At 40.3% G+C, this 22,427-nt stretch overlaps 1 long non-coding RNA gene across 1 annotated transcript in view; it reads left to right on the top strand.

The window, feature by feature from the left end:
* Nucleotides 1-16,593: 16,593 nt before the first annotated feature.
* The window catches only part of LOC145539833 (uncharacterized), a 386,573-nt gene continuing 380,739 nt past the window's right edge, over nt 16,594-22,427 (top strand). Inside the window, exon 1 of the long non-coding RNA XR_014077986.1 lies at nt 16,594-17,583. This is a non-coding gene — a long non-coding RNA (uncharacterized LOC145539833). The remainder of the gene's footprint in view (nt 17,584-22,427) is intronic.

The following is a 22,427-nucleotide window of genomic DNA, read 5'->3' as shown; positions in this document are numbered from 1 at the left end:
TATGAGATTAGTGTTTGAGTTGGACTAAGTAAAGCTTGTGGCCCTCCCTAGTGTTGTGGGCATCATTGCATCTGCTGAGGGCCTCCCTTTCCTCCAAAAAGTGAAGGAAGGGAGAATTTGCTCCCTTCCTGTTTGAGCTGAGATGTTGGTCTTCTGCCTTTGGATTGAGACTGAAACCATTGGCTTTCCTGGCTCTCAGACCTTTGGACCCAGATTGAATCACGCTTCCGACTTACCTGGGTTTCCAGTTTGCAGATGGCAAGTCTGGGACTTTGAGACATTGAAACCTCCATAATTATGTTTCTCATAATAACTCTCTCTCTCTTACACACACACACACACACACACACACACACACACACACACACACACACACACACACACACAGACACACATATAGTTTCCCAGGTAGCGCAGTGGTAAGGAATCCACCTGCCAAAGCAAGAGGTGCAAGCGATATAGGTTTGATTCCTGGATCAGGAAGATCCCCCAGAGTAGAAAATGGCAACCCACTCTAGTATTCTTGCCTGGAAAATTCCATGGACAGAGGATCCTGGTGGGCTATAGTCTGTGGGGTCTCAAAGATTTGGACACGACTCAGCATGCATGCACACTCATACACACATACATGAATCAGCTTTGTTTCATAAAGACCCCTGACTAATACAGATGGTATCTCTTAATAGTGCCCAAGGTGCTTACTTTCTGTTATCAAACTTTTCAACCTGCTGAAATTTATGTCCTCTTTGGTTAAATATAAAAATTCTCCCTTACCATAGGTCATTACAGTTTTAGGTTTCCAGATGTGAGGAAGATGTTAAGTTAAATTTTTTTTCAACATATTATTTGTTTTTAAACTTCCCATATATGAAAGCATATTGAATATACCTTTTAAAAATGAAGTAGATTCCCTGGAAATTTGGGTCGGTTAGCATAAGGAGAGGCCCCTGGATAACAGTTATGGATTATGGCAAACCTGTAGGGTGGTGGACCCAACAGCCATTCTCAACCTTCTCCTTATAGCCATCCACCTGAAACACTGACTAGCTTTTCCAGATTTACTTGCAGTGAGGAATGGCCATGTTACATAGTATTGTACCAGTGATATGCTAGTAGAAGTCTGTCAGTGCGGGTTCTGAGAAAGCCTTCACTTTCCTAATAAAGGGGACAGATACAGCTGACTCAATCTCTTCACAGTTTCTTCTTACCTTGGGGAAGTTTGTCACCTCTAGCAACCTCAGTCTTTTCAATGTAAACTGATAATAATACCTAACTTATGGATTGTTACAGGTGTTATAAAAATAATACATTTGAAATGAGGTTAACATTTTTAAAAATATTGACCCAAATTTTTTTTACCTCATATTTCCTTTTTTGTGTGTGCTAAAATTCCTCCCCTCATCCCTTTATTCATGGTCAACTATTTTATGATTACTTCACCAGGGGTAAGATGTACTGTATAAAAAACAGACTTATGAGAAGTGCCCTTTAGTCACTAAGTAGGTAGAGGAGAGGAAAGAAAGGACACAGGACATAGACTAGAGAATTCAACAATTTGGATGTTTTAAAATTTGTTAATATCAGTACTTGACTTCCACTTCCAGGAAAATGGAGTAGACAGATTTTCCCTACTATTCTTCCTAAGTATAACAGACCAGCCAGGGACCCAAGACGCAAATAATGACACAATGGTGAATTCCCTGGATTGTTGCTTTGTACTATATATCATCAGCTTCTTTGGACCTGAAGAAGCCAGCAATCTGGAAACACCAGTGGGCACAAGCAAGCAAACAAAAAAAAGCCCAAATAGCCTATTCTTACAAACCAATGGATCAGGAAAGAGGAAGTCTAGAAAGACAGAAAAGCTTTAGGTGATAACCACTTTTCTCTAGCCAAACACTATGAGAAAAAAATGTTGCTCCACCCCACTCATGCCGGCAAAGACCAAGTAGTGAGCCTAGGCTTGCACCCATGCCAGACTGTAACGAGGTGTCCCAACCCTCCTGCTGTGGTGGTGTCAGGGAAGGCCAGCACCAAGCTGGATCCTTCATCCCTGCCCACCCCCTAAGAATGTCGGTGGAAACCATGTGGGGAGCCTGGACTTCCCCTACACGTGTCAGAAAGGAGGTGACCCTCATCCTGCTGGAGTGATATCAATGGAAAGTTAGCAGTCAGGTGACCACTGTCCCCTTGACCCTCATGATGTTAGCGGAGGCCATTAGGGAAAAACAATGAGACATTCCTACCCCTCCTAGCTAGACAGGTGTCAGTGGAGGTCTGGTGGGGAGCTGTAACTCCTACCTCCACCTAACAGTAACAAGCAGCTCCCCCATACTGCTCTAAGGTGTCAAAGGAGGCTAAGTAGTGAACCTGAACTTCTACCTGCATCTGGCAATGAGATGCCTCTCTTCTCCCCACATCACTAGAGCTTGTCAGAGGAAGTCAGCTAAAATAGAAGGTTCAAATAAGGTCAAAAGCAAGCACAATACCAAAAATGTCCAGATTTCAACTGAAAACCACTCATCATACAAAGAATCAGGAAGATTTCAAACTGAATGGAAAAATACAATCAATAGATGTCAACACCAAGATGCCAGAATTGCTAGAATTATCTGACAATGATTTTAAAGCAATCACTTAAAAATGTTTTGTGAGCAATTATGAACATGCTTGAAACAAACGGAAAGTGAAAAAAGAAAGTTTCAGCAAGGAAACAAAATACATAAAGAAGAATATTTGTGTCATCAGAGTCCTGGAAGGAGAGGAAAAAGAGGATGAGGCTGAAGTGGATCAATTTCTAAAAAACACACAGCTAACCTAATATAAAATAGACAATTTGAATAACTTTATTACTATTAAGGAAATTAAGGCCTTCCCTGGTGACACAGATGATGAAGAATCTGCCTGCAATGTAGGAGACCTGGGTTTGATCCCTGGGATGGGAAAATCTCTGGAGAAGGGAATGACTACCCAGTTCAGTAAGTAGACAATTTGAATACCTTTATTACTATTTTAAAAATTGAGTTTATAATTTTAAAACTCCTCAAAGAGGAGTCACCAGGCTCAAATGGCTTCACTGGAGAATTCTACCAAATGTTTAAAGAGGATTTATCACAAATTCTACACAGTCTCTTTTAGAAAAAAGGAAACGGAATTTTCCACATCATTTTATAAAGCTGCTGCTGCTGCTAAGTCGCTTCAGTCGTGTCCGACTCTGTGCGACCCCAGAGACAGCAGCCTACCGGGCTCCCCCGTCCCTGGGACTCTCCGGGCAAGAACACTGGAGTGGGTTGCCATTTCCTTCTCCAATACATGAAAGTGAAAAGTGAAAGTGAAGTTGCTCAGTCGTGTCTGACTCTTCGCGACCCCATGGACTGCAGCCTACCAGGCTCCTCCGTCTATGGGATTTTCCAGGCAAGAGTACTGGAGTGGGATGCCATTGCCTTCTCCTTTATAAAGCTAGTGTTACCCTAATACCAAAAATAAAAACCCTAAAGACCTCAAGAACTTAGACATAAAAAGGCTCAACAAAATATTAGCACATGTAATTCAGCAATACATACAAATAGTTATACATCAGAGTCAAGTGGGGTTTATTCACCAGGGATGCAAGCATGGTTCAATATCTGAAAATCAATTAGTGTAATACACCATATCAATGGGCCAAAAAAATCACATGGTGGTATCAATTGAACTCCTATTCATGATAAAATCTCTCAGAAAATTATGAATAGAAGGAAATTTCCTTAAGTTGATAAAAGTCATCTCTAAAAACCTTCAGTAACATTATACTTAATGGTAAAGAATTGAATACTTCCTCCCAAGATTTGGAACAAAGCAAAGACATCTATTTTCATTGCTCTTATTCAACATAGTGATAGATGTTTTAATTCATGCATTAAGGCAAGAAAAGAAAAATAAAAAGCATACATATTGGAAAGGAAGAAATAAAACTGTCCCTATTTACAGATGACATGGTTGTCTATGTAGAAAATCTCAAGTAATCTCCATGTAACTATAACAAATAAGTGGCTTCAGCAAGTTTGCATGGTAAAGATAAACATACAAAACAATTTGTTGCTATATACTAGCAATGAACATAGGGACAATGAAATTAAAAATACAATGCTGTGTGCTAAGTCTCTTCAGTCATGTCCAACTCTTTGCGACACTATGGACTGTAGTCCACCATGGTCCTCTCTCCAAGGGATTCTCCAGGCTAGATTACTGGAGTAGGTTGCCATTCCATTCTCCAGGGGATCTCCTGACCCAGGGATTGAACCCGCATCTCTTACATCTCCTGCACTGGCAGATAGATTCTTAACCACCAGTGCCAACCAGGAAGCCCAAGCTACCAGTTATAATTGCTTTAAAAATTAAATACTTTGATGTAAATGTAGCAATACTTGTATAGAACTTGTATGCTGAGAACTACACAACACTGATAAAATAAAGAAAATCTAAAGGTCCATATAGTCACAGCTACGGTTTTTCCAGTAGTCATGTATGGATGTGAGAGTTGGACCATAAAGAAAACTGAGTGCTGAAGAATTGATGTTTTCGAACTGTGGTTCTGGAGAAGACTCTTGAGAGTCCTGTGGACTGCAAGGAGATCAAACCAGTCAATCCTAAAGGAAATGAGTCCTGAATATTCATTGGAAGGACTGATGCTGAAGCTGAAGCTCCAATACTTTGGCCACCTGATGGGAAGAGCTGACTCACTGGAAAAGACCCTGATGCTGGGAAAGATTGAAGGCAGGAAGAGAAGGGGATGACAAAGGATGAGATGGTTGGATGACATCACTGACTCAATGGACATGAGTTTGTGCAAGCTCCAGAAGATGGTGAAATACAGGGAAGCCTGGAGTGCTGCAGTCCATGGGGGCACAAAAAGTCAGACCCAACTGAGCAACTGAACAACAACTAAAATAAATAGAAAGACAATCCTTGCTCATGGATTAGGAGACTCAACATAGAAAAGATGTCAACTCTCCCCAAACTGATGCACAGATTTATATATATTTGCAATTCCTATCAAAATTCTAGCAAAGTATTTTGTACATATAGACAAAATTATTCTAAAATTTGTATGGAAAGACAGAGGAACTACAATGGATAAAACTATTTTGAAAAAAAATAAAGTGAGAGGAATAATCTTTTTAAGGCCTATTATGTAGTTATAGTAACAAGACCACATGGCATTGGAAGAAGTATATTCACATAGATCAGTGGAACAGGAATAGAGAACCCAGAAATAGATGCACACAAGTATGCTGGACTGATTTTTAACAAAAGTACAAAAATGATTAAATTGAAGAAATACAGGCTTTTCAACAAATGATACTGGAGCAGTTGGATATCTAGAGAGGAAAAAGAGAACTTCACTCTGTCTCATAATTTGTATAAAAATAAACTCAAGATGGATCATAGACTTAAATGTAAAATATAAAACTATAGAGCTTTTTAAGGAAAAACAGGAGAAAATCCGCAGATCTAGAGCTAGGCAAAGAATTCTTAGACTTGACCACAAAAGCACAATCCAAATAAGAAAAATTTGATAAATGGGGCTTCATAAAAATTGAAAATGTTCTGCTCTGTAAAGGACTCTGTTAAGAGGACAAAAAAGATAAACTATATACTGGAAGAAATATTTATACACCACATGACTTGCAAAGCGCTAGTATCTAGAATATATAGGGAATGCTCAAAACTCAACAGGAAAACAAACAAATAATTCAATTATAAAATGGGCAAAAAACATGAAAAGAATTTTGCTAAAAGAGAATTTCACCAAAGAGAATATACAGAAGGCAAATAAAGACATAAAAAGATGTTCATCTTTAGCCATTAGAAAAATACAAATTAAAACCACAATGAGGTATTACTGTACACATGTCAGAATGGCTAAAATGCTGATAAAGATGTGGAACAAATGGACCACTCATATATTGCTGATGGAAATGCGAAATAGTGAGACCACTCAGGAAAAGTTTAGTAGCTTCTTGAAAAACTAACCATGCATCTACCATACAATTTAGTCACTGTACTTCTAGGATTCTATCCCAAAGACATGAAACATACATTCACAAAAAACCTGTACACAAATATTTACAGCAGCTTTATTTGTGTTAACTCCCTAACTGTAAACAAGCCAGATGTCCTTCAGCATGAAAATGGTTAAACAATCTGTGGCACATACATACCATGGAACACCACTCAGCCATAAGAATGGAGGGGCTACTGATAATACATATGACAACCTGGATGAATTGCCAGGGAATGAAGCTGGGCTTCCCAGGTGACGCAGTGGTAAAGAATCTGCCTGCCAATGCGGGAGATGCAGGAGACAGCGAGTTCTGTCCCTGGGTTGGGACGATCCCCTGGAGGAGGAAATGGCAACCCACTCCCGCATTCATGCCTGGAAAATTCCATGGACGGAGGAGCCTGGCGGGCTACAGTCCGTGGGGTTGCAAAGAGCTGGACATGACTGAGCACAGGCACACAATGCTGAGTTCAAAAGCCAATTCTAAATGGTTATATACTATATTATTTACAGTAGGTATGGATGAAATGACAAGTTTGTGGACATGGAGAAAGATGAGTAGTTGCCAGGAGCAAGGGGACTGTGGGGGCGATAAAAGGAGGTGTGGCTAAAAAGGGCAGCAGCAGGAATCATTGTGGTGATGGTCAAGTTCTATATCTCAACTGTATCAATACCAATATCCCAGTTGTGATCTTGTACTGTAGTTTTACAAGATGTTACCATTGGGGAAAATGAGCAAGTTACATGAGATCTCTGTATTCTTTCTTACAACTGCGTATGAATTTACAATTACCTCAAAATAAAAAGCTTAATTAAAAGTATCAGTACTTTGTGCAAGTAAAGTTCTCTTTTATTCTTTATAAAGCAACTTACTTTAATTGAGAACTACTGTCCTAGAAGTTTAAGCAAGTAGATTTTTATTTAACTTTTTATTTTGAATTTCCTCTGGATTCACAGAGAAATTGTAAAATAGCATGGTTTCCATATATCCTTCACCTATACACTCCCAATTATTAACATTTTGTATAAACATCTGTTGTTATCAGAACCAGGAAATTAACACTGCTACAATTCTGTTAACCAAATTGAAGACCCCATTCAGTTTTTCGTCAATGCTCAGAATCCCATGTTGTATCTGGTTGTTATTTCCCCTATTCTCTGACTAGTTCTAACTGTTCCTCAGATTTTCTTTGTTGTTCATGATCTTGACATCACCAAAGATCAAGGTTTTTTTTTTTTGTTGTTGTTGAATGCTTCTCATTGCAGGCCTATCTTCTTGTGATTGGACTGGGCCCTTGTTCTGGGAAGCCATCGAACGCTTTCAGCTTCTGAAATCTGGAAAGAATTCCTAGGGAAAGAAAGGGGTGGCGGGTGGTGGGGGGAGAATTCACTGCTATTGCTGGGTCCGGTGAAGCAAGGTCCTTTCCCTCCTGAACTTTTAAATGTGTCCCTGGGAGGAAAGCCACAGAAATCTGAAGAGGCTTGTGCAACTCACGGGCTAAGTAGAGGTTAGGAGACTTCTCAGTCAGCACGAACAGGAAATGTCAAAGATATTACACAAATCCCCATCATTTTACCCCCACATCTAGATGTAATCAGGGGGTTGAAGGGGCCCTCCAAATTGGCGCTCCACCTAGCAGAATAGGGGCTCAGGTCAGAATCTACTTTGAGTTATAGCAAATTAAAGATTACATTTCTTATGCTCCTGAGTTGAAATTCATCCCTGTTGGTAATATAGAATACATGTCAGCAAATATTGTGAACAAAGATATATATATATATGCCTAGTAGTGTGTGAATGTATGAGTGTGTGGTTTGTTCTGAGCAGAAAGAGCAGCATATTCAAAGTCTGGAGATAGACGTAAGCACGTGTGTTTTGGGAGCTGCAGACCATTCATGGGAAAGTACGCACCACCGGCTGTCCTGTCAGGTGGAGTTCCCTTCTATACTGTGTTGTGTTCCTTCTTTTACACATGGGTTGCAATGCACCAAGCTGGGATGATCTTTTTATGAAATGCCATACCCACCATCTAGGTAATGATGCTGCCTGTCTTTGGTTTTCCAGACCACCTCAAGGGTGTGCTGCTAATGACCACGAGGGGGCACCCTTGGCACGTTTATGAGTGTAGGTGGGGCGACTTGCCTCTGCTTCTTCCAGGTGATGAGCAGCTGAAGGAATACAGACACTCGACCACCAATAAAACTCCCAAACACACTGCAGTTCTTTCTGGACTGAGACTCAAACTTCCAGACTTGTGAAATGATAGAGTTTCAGACCAACGAGGTTCCTAGAGGGGCCAACACCCTAACTGTACAAGTGGGCCAACTGAGGGATAGATAGGGAAGGATTCTTTGTCTCAATGTGCCCAGCAAGTCAGGGTCTGAGTCTCTGGGTCTCTGAGCCCCCATCCCAGTGTCTTGTGGCTACCTCACCATGTTTCGTGACCCTCTGGGGTAGCTTCTGGCTGGGAAAGCGCTACTTGTCCCCCAACAGCCCACCTAAATCCTACCCAGCTTTCAGAGATCCCTTCATGAACTTTTCTACGGAAATTCTTCTCATACTGTGCTGTGCTTAGTCACTCAGTCGTGTCCGACTCTTTGTAACCCCGTGGACTGTATAACCCACCAGGCTCCTCTGTCCATGGGGATTCTCCAGGCAAGAATGCTGCAGTGGGTAGCCATGCCCTCCTCCAGGAGCTTTTTCCCAACCCAGGGATCGAACCCAGCTCTCCCCCATTGCAAGTAGATTCTTTACCGTCTGAGCACCAGGGAAGCCCAAGAATACTGAGTGGGTAGCTTATCCCTTCTCCAGGGGATCTTCCTGACCCAGCAATCGAACCAGGGTCTCTTGCCTGGCAGGCGGATTCTTTACCAGCTGAGCTACCAGGGAAGCCCTCTTGTCATACTATTAGGCAATTTAACAAGCCAAAGCATTGTTCTAATGTCTTATCTTCTAAGGTTGTTTTGTCTGCTTGAAAATATATGCGTGTGTATATTGCTACTACTTAATTTTTAAGCCTTTTTGCGTCACATTATGCAATAAAATCATTTAATTCTCAAGGATGGACATCATACTCTATGTGCACATGTGTTCTCCCAACAGTACCAAGCGCAATATCATGCATCAAGCGGATGGATACCAATGCATATTAGTTGATTGGATGCTGGTAGCACAAGCTGACTGAAATCTAGTATGTGTTACAAAGGCAGTGTAATATGGAGATTAGTAGGCCTGGTTGTGACAGGCTGTGTGACCTTGAACCTCAGTTTGCTTATCTGCAATATGGGATAATGATATTAATTCTCACAGGACTAACAAAAGCTTTAAATCTTTCATATACATTTATGTATATATGGCATACAACATACCTATATACACACATGGTCACAACCAAAGCCTTCAGCTTGTGGCAGCCATTATGACTACTAATGTCATGATTTGGTTTGGGCTCCAAAATCACTGCTGATGGTGATTGCAGCCATGAAATTAAAAGACGCTTACTCCTTGGAAGGAAGGTCATGGCCAACCTAGATAGCATATTTAAAAGCAGACACATTACTTTGTCAACAAAAGTACGTCTAGTCAAGGCTATAGTTTTTCCAGTGGTCATGTATGGATGTGAGAGTTGGATGGTGAAGAAAGCTGAGCGCCGAAGAATTGATGCTTTTGAACTGTGGTGTTGGAGAAGACTCTTGAGAGTCCCTTGGACTGCAAGGAGATCCAATCAATCCATCCTAAAAGAGATCAATCCTGGGTGTTCATTGGAAGGTCTGATGTTGAAGCTGAAACTCCAATACTTTGGCCACCTCATGCGAAGGGTTGACTCATTGGAAAAGACCCTGATGCTGGGTAGGATTGGGGGTGGGAGGAGAAGGGGACGACAGAGGATGAGATGGTTGGATGGCATCACCGACTTGATGGACATGGGTCTGGGTGGACTCCGGGAGTTGGTGATGGACAGAGAGGCCTGGCGTGCTGCAATTCATGGGGTCGCAAAGAGTCGGACACGACTGAGCGACTGAACTGAACTGAACTGAAGGTCCATTAGCTGCATGGAATTCCATGGCCTCAAACTCAGCCTTCAACAAACACAGTCGTTTCAATACCTCACAGAAGTGTTACAGGATTCAGGCAGGGAAACATGGGTGTGTGACCATAATTCTCACTCATTCTTATCTGTATCCCACTGTCATCCGCATGAAAAATGGTGATGTATATTTGATACATTATATGTATATAATAAAATTCTATTTTTATCTTATAAAACTAATTATAATATTAATCATATGTTGTTTGGATGGCATCACCAACTCGATGGATGTGAGTTTGAGAAAGCTCTGGGAGTTGGTGATGGACATGGAAACCTGGCGTGCTGCAGTCCATGGGGTTGTGTGGAGTTGGACACAACTGAGTGACTGAACTGAATCGTATATTAATTAATAATAGAAAATATTATATATCATATATTTTATGCTATGCTATGCTATACTAAGTCGCTTCAGTCGTGTCTGACTCTGTGCGACCCCATAGACGGCAGCCCACCAGGCTCCTCCAACCCTGGGATTCTCCAGGCAAGAATACTGGAGTGGGTTGCCATTTCCTTCTCCAGTGCATGAAAGGGAAAAGTGAAAGTGAAGTCGCTCAGTCGTGTCCGACTCTTAGCGACCCCATGAACTGTAGCCTACCAGGCTCCTCCATCCATGGGATTTTCCAGGCAAGAGTACTGGAGTGGGGTAACATAAAACAGATAGCACCAGGACAACCCCTCCAAAAATCCCCAAACAAGCTCAGTCCCTTCAGTCAAGTCCAACTCTTTGGGACCCCAAGGACTGTAGCCCACAAGGCTCCTCTATCCATGGGGATTCTCCAGGCAAGAATACTGGAGTGGATAGCCATGTCCTCCTCCAGGGGATCATCCCCATCCAGGGATTGAACCCACACCCCTATGTCTCCTGCATTGGCAGCCGGGTTCTTTACCATTAGCACCACCTGGTAGCCCTAAAGAGTTGGTATCCGGACCTAAAGTTGTTAGCCATATTCTCTCTTTGCATAAATACTTTCAGCCACTCAGTTCAGTTCAGTTCAGTCGCTCAGTCGTGTCCGACTCTTTGCGACTCCATGAATTGCAGCATGCCAGGCCTCTCTGTCCATCACCAACTCCTGGAGTCCACCCAAACCCGTGTCCATCGAGTTGGTGATACCATCCAACCATCTCATCCTCTGTCGTCCCCTTCTCCTCCCGCCCCCAATCCTACCCAGCATTAGGGTCTTTTCCAATGAGTCAACTCTTCGCATGAGGTGGCCAAAGTATTGGAGTTTCAGCTTCAACATCAGACCTTCCAATGAACACCCAGGATTGATCTCTTTTAGGATGGATTGATTGGATCTCCTTGCAGTCCAAGGGACTCTCAAGAGTCTTCTCCAACACCACAGTTCAAAGGCATCAATTCTTCGGCACTCAGCTTTCTTCACTGTCCAACTCTCACATCCATACATGACGACTGGAAAAACCATAGCTTTGACTAGACGGACTTTTGTTGGCAAAGTAATGTGTCTGCTTTTAAATATGCTATCTAGGTTGGCCATGACCTTCCTTCCAAGGAGTAAGCGTCTTTTAATTTCATGGCTGCAGTCACCATCAGCAGTGATTCTGGAGCCCCCAAAAATAAAGTCTGACACTGTTTCCACTGTTTCCCCATCTATTTCCCATGAAGTGATGAGACCAGATGCCATGATCTTAGTTTTCAGCCACTAGGCGGTGCCTAAGTACTTCTCAGTGGCAGCATCTTTGCTCTTTAACCACAGGGAGTCAGCTCTTAAAGTCTTTAAGTGAATCTTTCTCAACCTACTGTGGAGTGAGCAGATCATTTCCTTAGCTGATTCAGATGTATTATGGTGTGCTGGAAAACCTGAGCATTCTCTCACCCCGTGGAGATTAATTACCTTGAAATATTCATTGGATTAAATGTATTTAAACATGCGCTGTTAAAGCTCAGCGCTGCAAAATGCCATACTCAAGATCTATACTGTGGGCATTAAATAATTAACTTTCCTGTGGGAAAGGGAGGGAGAGAGAGAGAGAAGAATAGGGGAGGAGAGAAAGAGAGGGTGAGACCGAAAGAGAGGGCTTATTTAGTACCAGGCCATGGGTGAGACTGGTAGTCGCCAAGTCTAAAACTTTTCACAAATTGGCTAATTCTGGATTGCCCTAATATTAGACTCATGTGACCTTGGGAAAAATACTTAACCTCCCTAAGCCTCAGCTTCCTCATCTGTAAATTAGGAATGATAGCCCTCAGAAGTATGAATGTTACATGCCTAATATGTGGAAAGCCCTGGGCAGCTTTGTCTAAAACATTGTAGGCACTCATACAAAACAAGATTCAGGGTTTTTGTTGTTGTTGTTGTTCCTTTAGATGCAGAAAAGGCCTTAGTCCTGGCTCTGTGGCACTCTTCATCTTCCCTCCCTGTGTTTCCCCGTGGCTCTAGGAGAAGCGTTGGAGAATGAATGTTAAGGGCACAGACTCAGGAGCTAAGCTGCCCCAGTCCATTGTCCAGATCCACCACACACCCGCTGTGTGAACTTGGGCAAGTTTCTAAACTTCTAGTGCCTCAGTTTCTTTATCTATAAAATGGGATAATAATAGTACCTTACCTCAGGGTTGTTAGGCAGATTGAATGAGTCATCACCACTAAAGTCATGAGAGCATACATGCCGCATAGTAGTGCTCTCAAGATGTTGTTATTCCTATTATTTCAGGTTCAACTCAGGCTGCACAGGAATCTGCCTCATAGCTGGCCTTAACATGCAGGGTATGGGGTGAACTGCCTCCCAGTGCCCCATCTTGTCTGTCTCAGGGCCATACGCAGATCCTAGAACTTCTAGAAGCCCCTGTGCAGACCTACCTTTTGCGTATGGCACCTGCTCCCTGCTCTGAGCCTTGTCTCTTTTACTCAGTAAAATACTCCCCATCCTTAGTAGCCTGGTTTGTGACTGCTGTAGAAAATGGAGCAAACCAACTAATGCACACTAAGATGCTAATGGCTGACTATAAGCTCCAAGGGAACAGAAGTCCCACATGTCATATTCAGTACTTATCCCTAGTACCTGGAAAGTGCCTGAAGGTAGAAAGTGCTTAACAAATATCTGCTGCATGACTATTTGGACCTTAGTTGAAAGGCATGCATCTTGAATCATAGGATTCAAAACCTTAGTTGAAAGGTGTGCATCCTGAATGATGGGGTCTCAGACATCTTAACAGGCTGGAGGGGAAATTGGGAAAGACAGGGGACTCCTATCTGTGTCCCTCAGACTGCAATGTCTAGGGGAACTTCTACTTCACTCAAGTACGCAGCAGTAGTTTTTAAAAACCCTTTTTATTTTGAAATAAATTTTTGGCAACAGAAAAGTTGCCAAGATAATCCCCATCTCTCAGTTCCCTGAAAGTAAATGCTAACACTTTATCTAGCCATAGTCCAGTGATCGAAACCATGGAATTGACATTGGTACTATGAATGTGATTATTAGTGCTATTAATTTCTATTAATTAAACTATAGGCCTGATCTGAATTTCTTCCACTAATGTAGCGTTCACGTTACATTTAGTCGCCAGGCCTCCTAATCTCTTCTAATCTGTGACAAATTTCTTGGTCTTTCCTTGTCTGGTGACTTTGCCACTTTAAAGAACACTGGTCAGTTATAGTGTAGATTATCTGTCATTTGGGGTTTATTGGATGTTTCTCACTATTAGATTGAGGTTATAGATTTTTGACAGGAATAGCTCAGAGTGATGTGACCTTCTCGGCATATATATCTGGAGGTATATGATGTCAATATGCCTTATTGCTGGTGATAATTAACGTTGAGCAGTTGGTTGAGGGGGTGTCTTCTGGGTTTCTCTAGTGTAAAATTGTTATTTCTCCCTTTATAATTAATAAATATCTTGGGGGAAATACTTCAAAACTATGCCAATATTCTGTTTATCCTCAAACTTTCTCATATTAATTTGAGCATCCATCAGTAGGTTTTGCCTATAATAACTGTGGCTGTGGTGTTTTCCTAATCATGATTTTTTACATTAATTTTTTTAATTGAAGTATAAATTAATTTACAAGATTTTTTTACAGTTTTCATTTCTTCTACATTTATTTTTTGGGATTCTTCCCTATAGAAGAGTTGTCCCTTCTTCTCATTTAATTTACTTCTGCAATAAAAATTTGTATTAATATGGAATCATGTATATTTATTTTATAATACAGTCCTTACTTTAGTTATTTCTCATTTTGTTTCAGTTTTGGTCGATGGGGTTGCCTTTAAGTTGATTGTGTTTCTTATCACATGCTCCATCTTTTTGAGCCTTCCCATAAAGTCATTTTGATCCCTGGGTCAGGAAGCTCCCTGGAGGAGGACATGGCAACCCAGTCTAGTATTCTTGCCTGGAGAATCCCACGGACAGAGGAACCTGGAAGGCTATGGTCCATAGTGTTGCAAAGAGTCAGACAAGACTGAAGCAATTTAGCATGCATGCATGCATAAGGTCATATTTGGTAACCATAGAGATCACCTGGGCATAACCCATATTGTACACTGGGAGGAAGGTCCAAGAAACCAGGCTGCTGTTAGTGGTGATTGGGCTTAGAAGCCAGGTCTGCTGGATGCCTGTCCTGTTCCCTGCCAGTGGAGCTTTTGCCTCTCCACATTTCACAGCCTTTGTTTACCAAGGAATTCAAGTAACCCCATGGAACCCTCCCACTTCTGGTTCCCAGGGCTCAGCCAGTCCTGGGAAGGCTGGGAGGCATGACTCTCTCCACTTCTACCTGGAAATTCCTAGACCAAAGTGTCATGGAGGACTAAACTTCTCTGGTGACTCTTTGCATCTTCCCCCAACTCCTGGCAAGCAGTCAATACTTTGGGAAGGTAAACCTTTAGATTATCATTATTGTTGCTGTTATACAACTGTAAAAGTGTAGCATCTCACTTTTCAGCTAGTATGGACAGCCTCAAGTTGAGAAGCTACAAGTTGGCCGAAGGAAACAGGTTTGCAAGTGGGGCTTGTCTTCAGGGACCTTGAGATCATTTGAGCAAATGAGATTATACATATAATCACCGTCCTTTCATAATTTGAGGTTAAGAGTACTAACTCATTTAATGTGAATGTTTAAAATATGTGAAAATATTTTAAGATTCTGTTTTGGTGTAGCTTCTTTTTTTAAGTATCAGGAGCCTCAAGAATAGAAGGACTGGGGAGAGCAGAAGATGGCGGAGGAATAGGACGGGGAGACCACTCTCTCCTCCACAAATTTATCGAAAGAACATCTGAACGCTGACCAAACTTCACAAAACTACTTCTGAAGGCTGGCTGAGGACGTCAGGCTTTCACAAAAACTGCGCATTATCTTCAAAAGAGGGCGGAAATTAGATACTGAAGAGATCTCCAAACAGAAGTCAAATAAACAGAGGGAAGTGCTTTGGAAGGGACAGGCCAACAGATTAAGATCCCTGTAGCTAATACCGACTGCATTAAAAAGGACCTACAGATCTTGAAAAGTATAAGCAGGAATAAGGATCTATCTAAAACTGAGCAGATCCCACACTGCTCACAACAGCTCCAGAGAAAGTCCGGGATATATATATTTTTTACTATTATTATTTTTTTTTTTAATTTTTTTTTTAATTTTTTTTTTAATTAAAAAAATTTTTTTTTTCTCTTCTTTCCTTTTTCTTCAAGTCCTCTATTACACCTTTAACTTTCATTTTCATAACACACTATTAACTTGCAAAAAAAAAAAAACCCTATTTTTGAAGCAAACTACATACATATATCTTATACCTTTTGTGTTTTTTTTTTTAATGTTTTTTTCCTGTTCTACATTTTTTTACTGTTTCTTTTTTTACTGTTTTACTGTTTTTTTTTTCTTTTTACACTGTTCCCTTTTTTCTTTTTTTTTTTCTTTTTTTTTTTTAGATTGTAAGTTTTATAAGAGTCTAACCTCTACTCTAGATTTTTAATCTGTGTTTTACATATTTGATATCAACTTTGTACATTTAAGAACCCAATCTTTAGGACCCATTTTTACTCAGGAGTGTGATCACTGGCCTGATCACTCTCTCCCCCTATTGATGCTCTTTCTTCTCCCCCAGGGAACCTCTATCTCCCACCCTCCTCCTTCTCTTCTCAACCCAATTCTGTGAATCTCTGAGGGTGTTCTGGGTACCGGAGAACACTTCAGGAACAGGATACTGCCCAGATCTCTCTCTCCCCTCTTAATTCCTCCCTTTCTACTCATGCTCACCTCTGTTACCTTCCTCCCCCCTCTCTATGTATCTCTGTGAATCACTCTGAGGGTTCCAAACTGTGGAAAGCACGGAGGGAAGTGCTTACTGGCTAGATTGCTCTCTCCACATTTGAATTCCCCTCTTCCCCTCCTGGTCACTTCAACCCACCCCCCCCACCTCATCTCTCCATGTAACTCAGTGAACCTTTCTGGGTATCCCTCACTGTGGAGAATCTTTTCACCATTAACCTAAAAGTTTTATTATTGAGGCTGTATGGAAGGAGAAGTCTTGAGGCTACTGCAAGAATAAGACTGAAAGCCAGGGGAAACATTAATTAATAAGAGACCATCCAATAGCCTCCATAAATTCACTGAAACCAAGCTCCACCCAAGAGATAATAAGTTCCAGAGCAAGACATACCACGCAAATTCTCCAGCAACGCAGGAACATAGACCTGAGCATCAATATACAGGCTGCCCAGAGGCACACCAAATCCATAGACATCTCAAAAATTAATACTGGTCACTCCATTACACTCAAGAGAGCAGAAATCCAGCTCCACCCACCAGAACACCGACACAAGCTCCCCCAACCAGGAAACCTTGACAAGCCACCTGTCCAACCCCAACCGCAGTGAGGAACCTCCACAACAAAGAGGAACTTCATACTACCAGAATACAGAAGGGCCACGCCTAACACAGCAATCTAAACAAGATGAAAAGGCAGAGAAATACTCAGCAAGTAAAGGAAAATGAGAAATGCCCACAAAGCCAAACAAAAGAGGAGGAGATAGGGAATCTATCCGAAAAAGAATTTAGAATAAGGATAATAAAAATGATCCAAAATCTTGAAAGCAAAATGGAGTTACAGATAAATAGCCTGGAGACAAAGATTGAGAAGATGCAAGAAATGTTTATCAAGGACTTAGAAGAAATAAAAAGGAATCAATATAGAATGAATAATGAAATAAAGGAGATAAAAGACACTCTGGAGGGAACCAACAGTAGAATAACGGAGGCAGAAGATAGGATAAGTGAGGTAGAAGATAGAATGATGGAAATAAACGAAGCAGAGAGGAAAAAAGAAAAAAGAATCAAAAGAAATGAGGAAAACCTCCGGGACCTCTGGGACAATATGAAACGCCCCAACATTCGAATCATAGGAGTCCCAGAAGAAGAAGATAAAAGGAAAGGCCATGAAAAAATACTCGAGGAGATAATAGTTGAGAATTTCCCTAAATTGAGGAAAGAAATAGTCACAGAAGTCCAAGAAACCCAGAGAGTTCCAAACAGGATAAACCCAAGGCGAAACACCCCAAGACACATATTAATCAAATTAACAAAGATCAAACACAAAGAACAAATATTAAAAGCAGCAAGGGAAAAACAACAAATAACACACAAGGGGATCCCCATAAGGATAACAGCTGATCTTTCAATAGAAACCCTTCAGGCTAGAAGGGAATGGCAGGACATACTTAAAGTAATGAAAGAGAATAATCTACAACCCAGATTACTGTACCCAGCAAGGATCTCATTCAGATATGAAGGAGAATTCAAAAGCTTTACAGACAAGCAAGAGCTGAGGGAATTCAGCACCACCAAACCAGCTCTCCAGCAAATGCTAAAGGATCTTCTCTAAACAGGAAACACAGAAAGGATGTTTCAACACGAACTCAAAACAACAAAGTAAATGGCAACGGGATCATACTTATCAATAATTACCTTAAATGTAAATGGGTTGAATGCCCCAACCAAAAGGCAAAGGGTTGCTGAATGGATACAAAAACAAGACCCCTATATATGCTGTCTACAAGAGACCCACCTCAAAACTAGGGACACACACAGGCTGAAAGTGAAAGGATGGAAAAACATATTCCATGCAAACGGAGACCAAAAGAAAGCAGGAGTCGCAATACTCATTTCAGATAAAATAGACTTTAAAATAAAGGATGTGAAAAGGGACAAAGAAGGACACTACATAAAGATCAAAGGATCAATTCAAGAAGAAGACGTAACAATCATAAATATATATGCACCCAACATAGGAGCACCACAATATATAAGGCAAATACTAACAAGTATGAAAGGGGAAATTAACAATAACACAATAATAGTGGGAGACTTTAATACTCCACTCACGCATATGGATAGATCAACTAAACAGAAAATTAACAAGGAAACACAAACTTTAAATGATACAATAGACAAATTAGATTTAATTGATATTTACAGGAGTTTCCACCCCAAAACAATCAATTTTACCTTTTTCTCAAGTGCACATGGAACTTTCTCCAGGATAGATCACATCCTGGGCCATAAATCTAGCCTTGGTAAATTCAAAAAAATTGAAATCATCCCAGCCATCTTCTCTGACCACAATGCAGTAAGATTAGACCTCAATTACAGGAAAAAAACTATTAAAAGTTCCAACATATGGAGGCTAAACAACACGCTTCTGAATAACCAACAAATCACAGAAGAAATCAAAAAAGAAATAAAATTATGCATAGAAACGAATGAAAATGAAAACACAACAACCCAAAACCTATGGGACACTGTAAAAGCAATACTAAGGGGAAGGTTCATAGCAATACAGGCGTACCTCAAGAAACAAGAAAAAAATCAAATAAATCAACTAACTCTACACCTAAAGCAACTAGAGAAGGAAGAAATGAAAAACCCCAGGGTCAGTAGAAGGAAAGAAATCTTAAAAATTAGGGCAGAAATAAATGCAAAAGAAACAAAAGAGACCATAGCAAAAATCAACAAAACTAAAAGCTGGTTTTTCGAGAAGATAAACAAAATTGATAAGCCATTAGCCAGACTCATCAAGAAACAAAGGGAGAAGAATCAGATCAACAAAATTAGAAATGAAAATGGAGAGATCACAACAGATTCCACAGAAATACAAAGGATCATAAGAGACTACTACCAACAGCTATATGCCAATAAAATGGACAACTTGGAAGAAATGGACAAATTCTTAGAAAAGTATAACTTTCCAAAACTGAACCAGGAAGAAATAGAAGATCTTAACAGACCCATCACAAGCACGGAAATCGAAAGTGTAATCAGAAATCTTCCAGCAAACAAAAGCCCAGGACCAGACGGCTTCACAGCGGAATTCTACCAAAAATTTAGAGAAGAGCTAACACCTATCCTGCTCAAACTCTTCCAGAAAATTGCAGAAGATGGTAAACTTCCAAACTCATTCTATGAGGCCACCATCACCCTAATTCCAAAACTAGACAAAGATGTCACAAAAAAGGAAAACTACAGGCCAATATCACTGATGAACATAGATGCAAAAATCCTTAATAAAATTCTAGCAAACAGAATCCAACATCATATTAAAAAGATCATACATCATGACCAAGTGGGCTTTATCCCAGGAATGCAAGGTTTTTTTAACATCCGCAAATCAATCAATGTAATACACCACATTAACAAATTGAAAGAAAAAAACCATATGGTTATCTCAATAGATGCAGAAAAAGCCTTTGACAAAATTCAGCATCCATTTATGATTAAAACCCTCCAGAAAGCAGGAATAGAAGGAACATATCTCAACATAATAAAAGCTATATATGACAAACCCACAGCAAACATTATCCTCAATGGTGAAAAATTGAAAGCATTTCCCCTAAAGTCAGGAACAAGGCAAGGATGCCCACTTTCACCACTACTATTCAACATAGTTTTGGAAGTTTTGGCCACAGCAATCAGAGCTGAAAAAGAAATAAAAGGAATACAGATAGGAAAAGAAGAAGTAAAACTCTCACTGTTTGCAGATGACATGATCCTCTACATAGAAAACCCTAAAGACTCTACTAGAAAATTACTAGAGTTGATCAATGAATATAGTAAAGTTGCAGGATATAAAATTAACACACAGAAATCCCTTGCATTCCTATACTCCAATAATGAGAAAACAGAAAGAGAAATTAAGGAAACAATACCATTCACCATTGCATCAAAAAGAATAAAATACTTAGGAATATATCTACCTAAAGAAACAAAAGACTTATATATAGAAAACTATAAAACACTGATGAAAGAAATCAAAGAGGACACAAACAGATGGAGAAATATACCGTGTTCATGGATTGGAAGAATTAATATAGTGAAAATGAGTATTCTACCCAAAGCAATCTACAGATTCAATGCAATCCCTATCAAGCTACCAATGGTATTTTTCACAGAACTAGAACAAATCATCTCACAATTTGTATGGAAATATAAGAAACCTCGAATAGCCAAAGCAATCTTGAGGAAGAAGAATGGAACTGGAGGAATCAACCTGCCTGACTTCAGACTCTACTACAAAGCCACAGTCATCAAGACAGTATGGTACTGGCACAAAGATAGAAATATAGATCAATGGAACAAAATAGAAAGCCCAGAGATAAACCCACGCACATATGGACACCTTATCTTCGACAAAGGAGGCAAGAATATACAATGGAGAAAAGACAACCTCTTTAACAAGTGGTGCTGGGAAAACTGGTCAACCACTTGTAAAAGAATGAAACTAGAACACTTCCTAACACCGTACACAAAAATAAACTCAAAATGGATTAAAGATCTAAACGTAAGACCAGAAACAATAAAACTCCTAGAGGAAAACATAGGCAAAACACTCTCCGACATAAATCACAGCAGGATCCTCCATGACCCACCTCCCAGAATATTGGAAATAAAAGCAAAAATAAACAAATGGGACCTAATTAAAATTAAAAGCTTTTGCACAACAAAGGAAACTATAAACAAGGTGAAAAGACAGCCTTCAGAATGGGAGAAAATAATAGCAAATGAAGCAACAGACAAACAATTAATCTCCAAAATATACAAGCAACTTCTGCAGCTGAATTCCCGAAAAATAAATGACCCAATCAAAAAATGGGCCAAAGAACTAAACAGACATTTCTCCAAAGAAGACATACAGATGGCTAACAAACACATGAAAAGATGCTCAACATCACTCATTATTAGAGAAATGCAAATCAAAACCACAATGAGGTATCATTTCACACCAGTCAGAATGGCTGCTATCCAAAAGTCTACAAGCAATAAATGCTGGAGAGGGTGTGGAGAAAAGGGAACCCTCTTACACTGTTGGTGGGAATGCAAACTAGTACAGCCACTATGGAGAAGAGTGTGGAGATTCCTTAAAAAACTGGGAATAGAACTGCCATATGACCCAGCAATCCCACTGCTGGGCATATACACCGAGGAAACCAGAATTGAAAGAGACGCGTGTACCCCAATGTTCATCGCAGCACTGTTTACAATAGCCAGGACATGGAAGCAACCTAGATGTCCATCAGCAGATGAATGGATAAGGAAGCTGTGGTACATATACACAATGGAATATTACTCAGCCATTAAAAAAAATACATTTGAACCGGTTCTACTGAGATGGATGAAACTGGAGCCCATTATACAGAGTGAAGTAAGCCAGAAAGAAAAACAACAATACAGTATACTAATGCATATATATGGAATCTGAAAGATGGTAACGATAACCCTATATGCGGGACAGAATGAGAGACACAGATGCATGGAACAATTTTATGGACTCTGAGGGAGAAGGTGAGGGTGGGACGTTCTGGGAGAATGGCATTGAGACATGTGTATTGTCATATGTGAAACAGAGCACCATTCCATGTTCGATGCATGTGACAAGGGCTCGGGGCCGGGGCAGTGGGATGATCCAGAGGGATGGGAGGGGGAGGGAGGTGGGTGGGGGGTTCGGGAAGGGGAACACATGTAAACCCATGGCTGATTCTTGTCAATGTATGGCAAAAACTATTACAATATTGTAAAGTAATTAGCCCCCAAGTAAAATAAATAAATTTATAAAAAAAAAAAAAAAAAAAAAAAGAATAGAAGGACTGACAATTGGAAATCTTTATGTAAAAACACAATTCTTGACACTTATGTCACACTTTTGTGAATCTATATACAAACATTAGCGTAAAATGGATCATAGACTTGAATGTAAGAATCAACTAAAAGACTTCTAGAAGAAAATATAAACTAAGACCTTAGCTACCTTGGGTTAGCAAAAGTTTCTTAATAGGACACAAAAAACATGAATCGTAA

Source organism: Giraffa tippelskirchi, chromosome 2 (assembly GCF_054371585.1).
Source record: "Giraffa tippelskirchi isolate mGirTip1 chromosome 2, T2T-mGirTip1v1.2.pri, whole genome shotgun sequence".
NCBI classification, from domain to species: domain Eukaryota; kingdom Metazoa; phylum Chordata; class Mammalia; order Artiodactyla; family Giraffidae; genus Giraffa; species Giraffa tippelskirchi.
The sequence above is the reverse complement of the archived record's forward strand: the minus strand, read 5'-3'. Positions and strand labels throughout refer to the sequence as shown.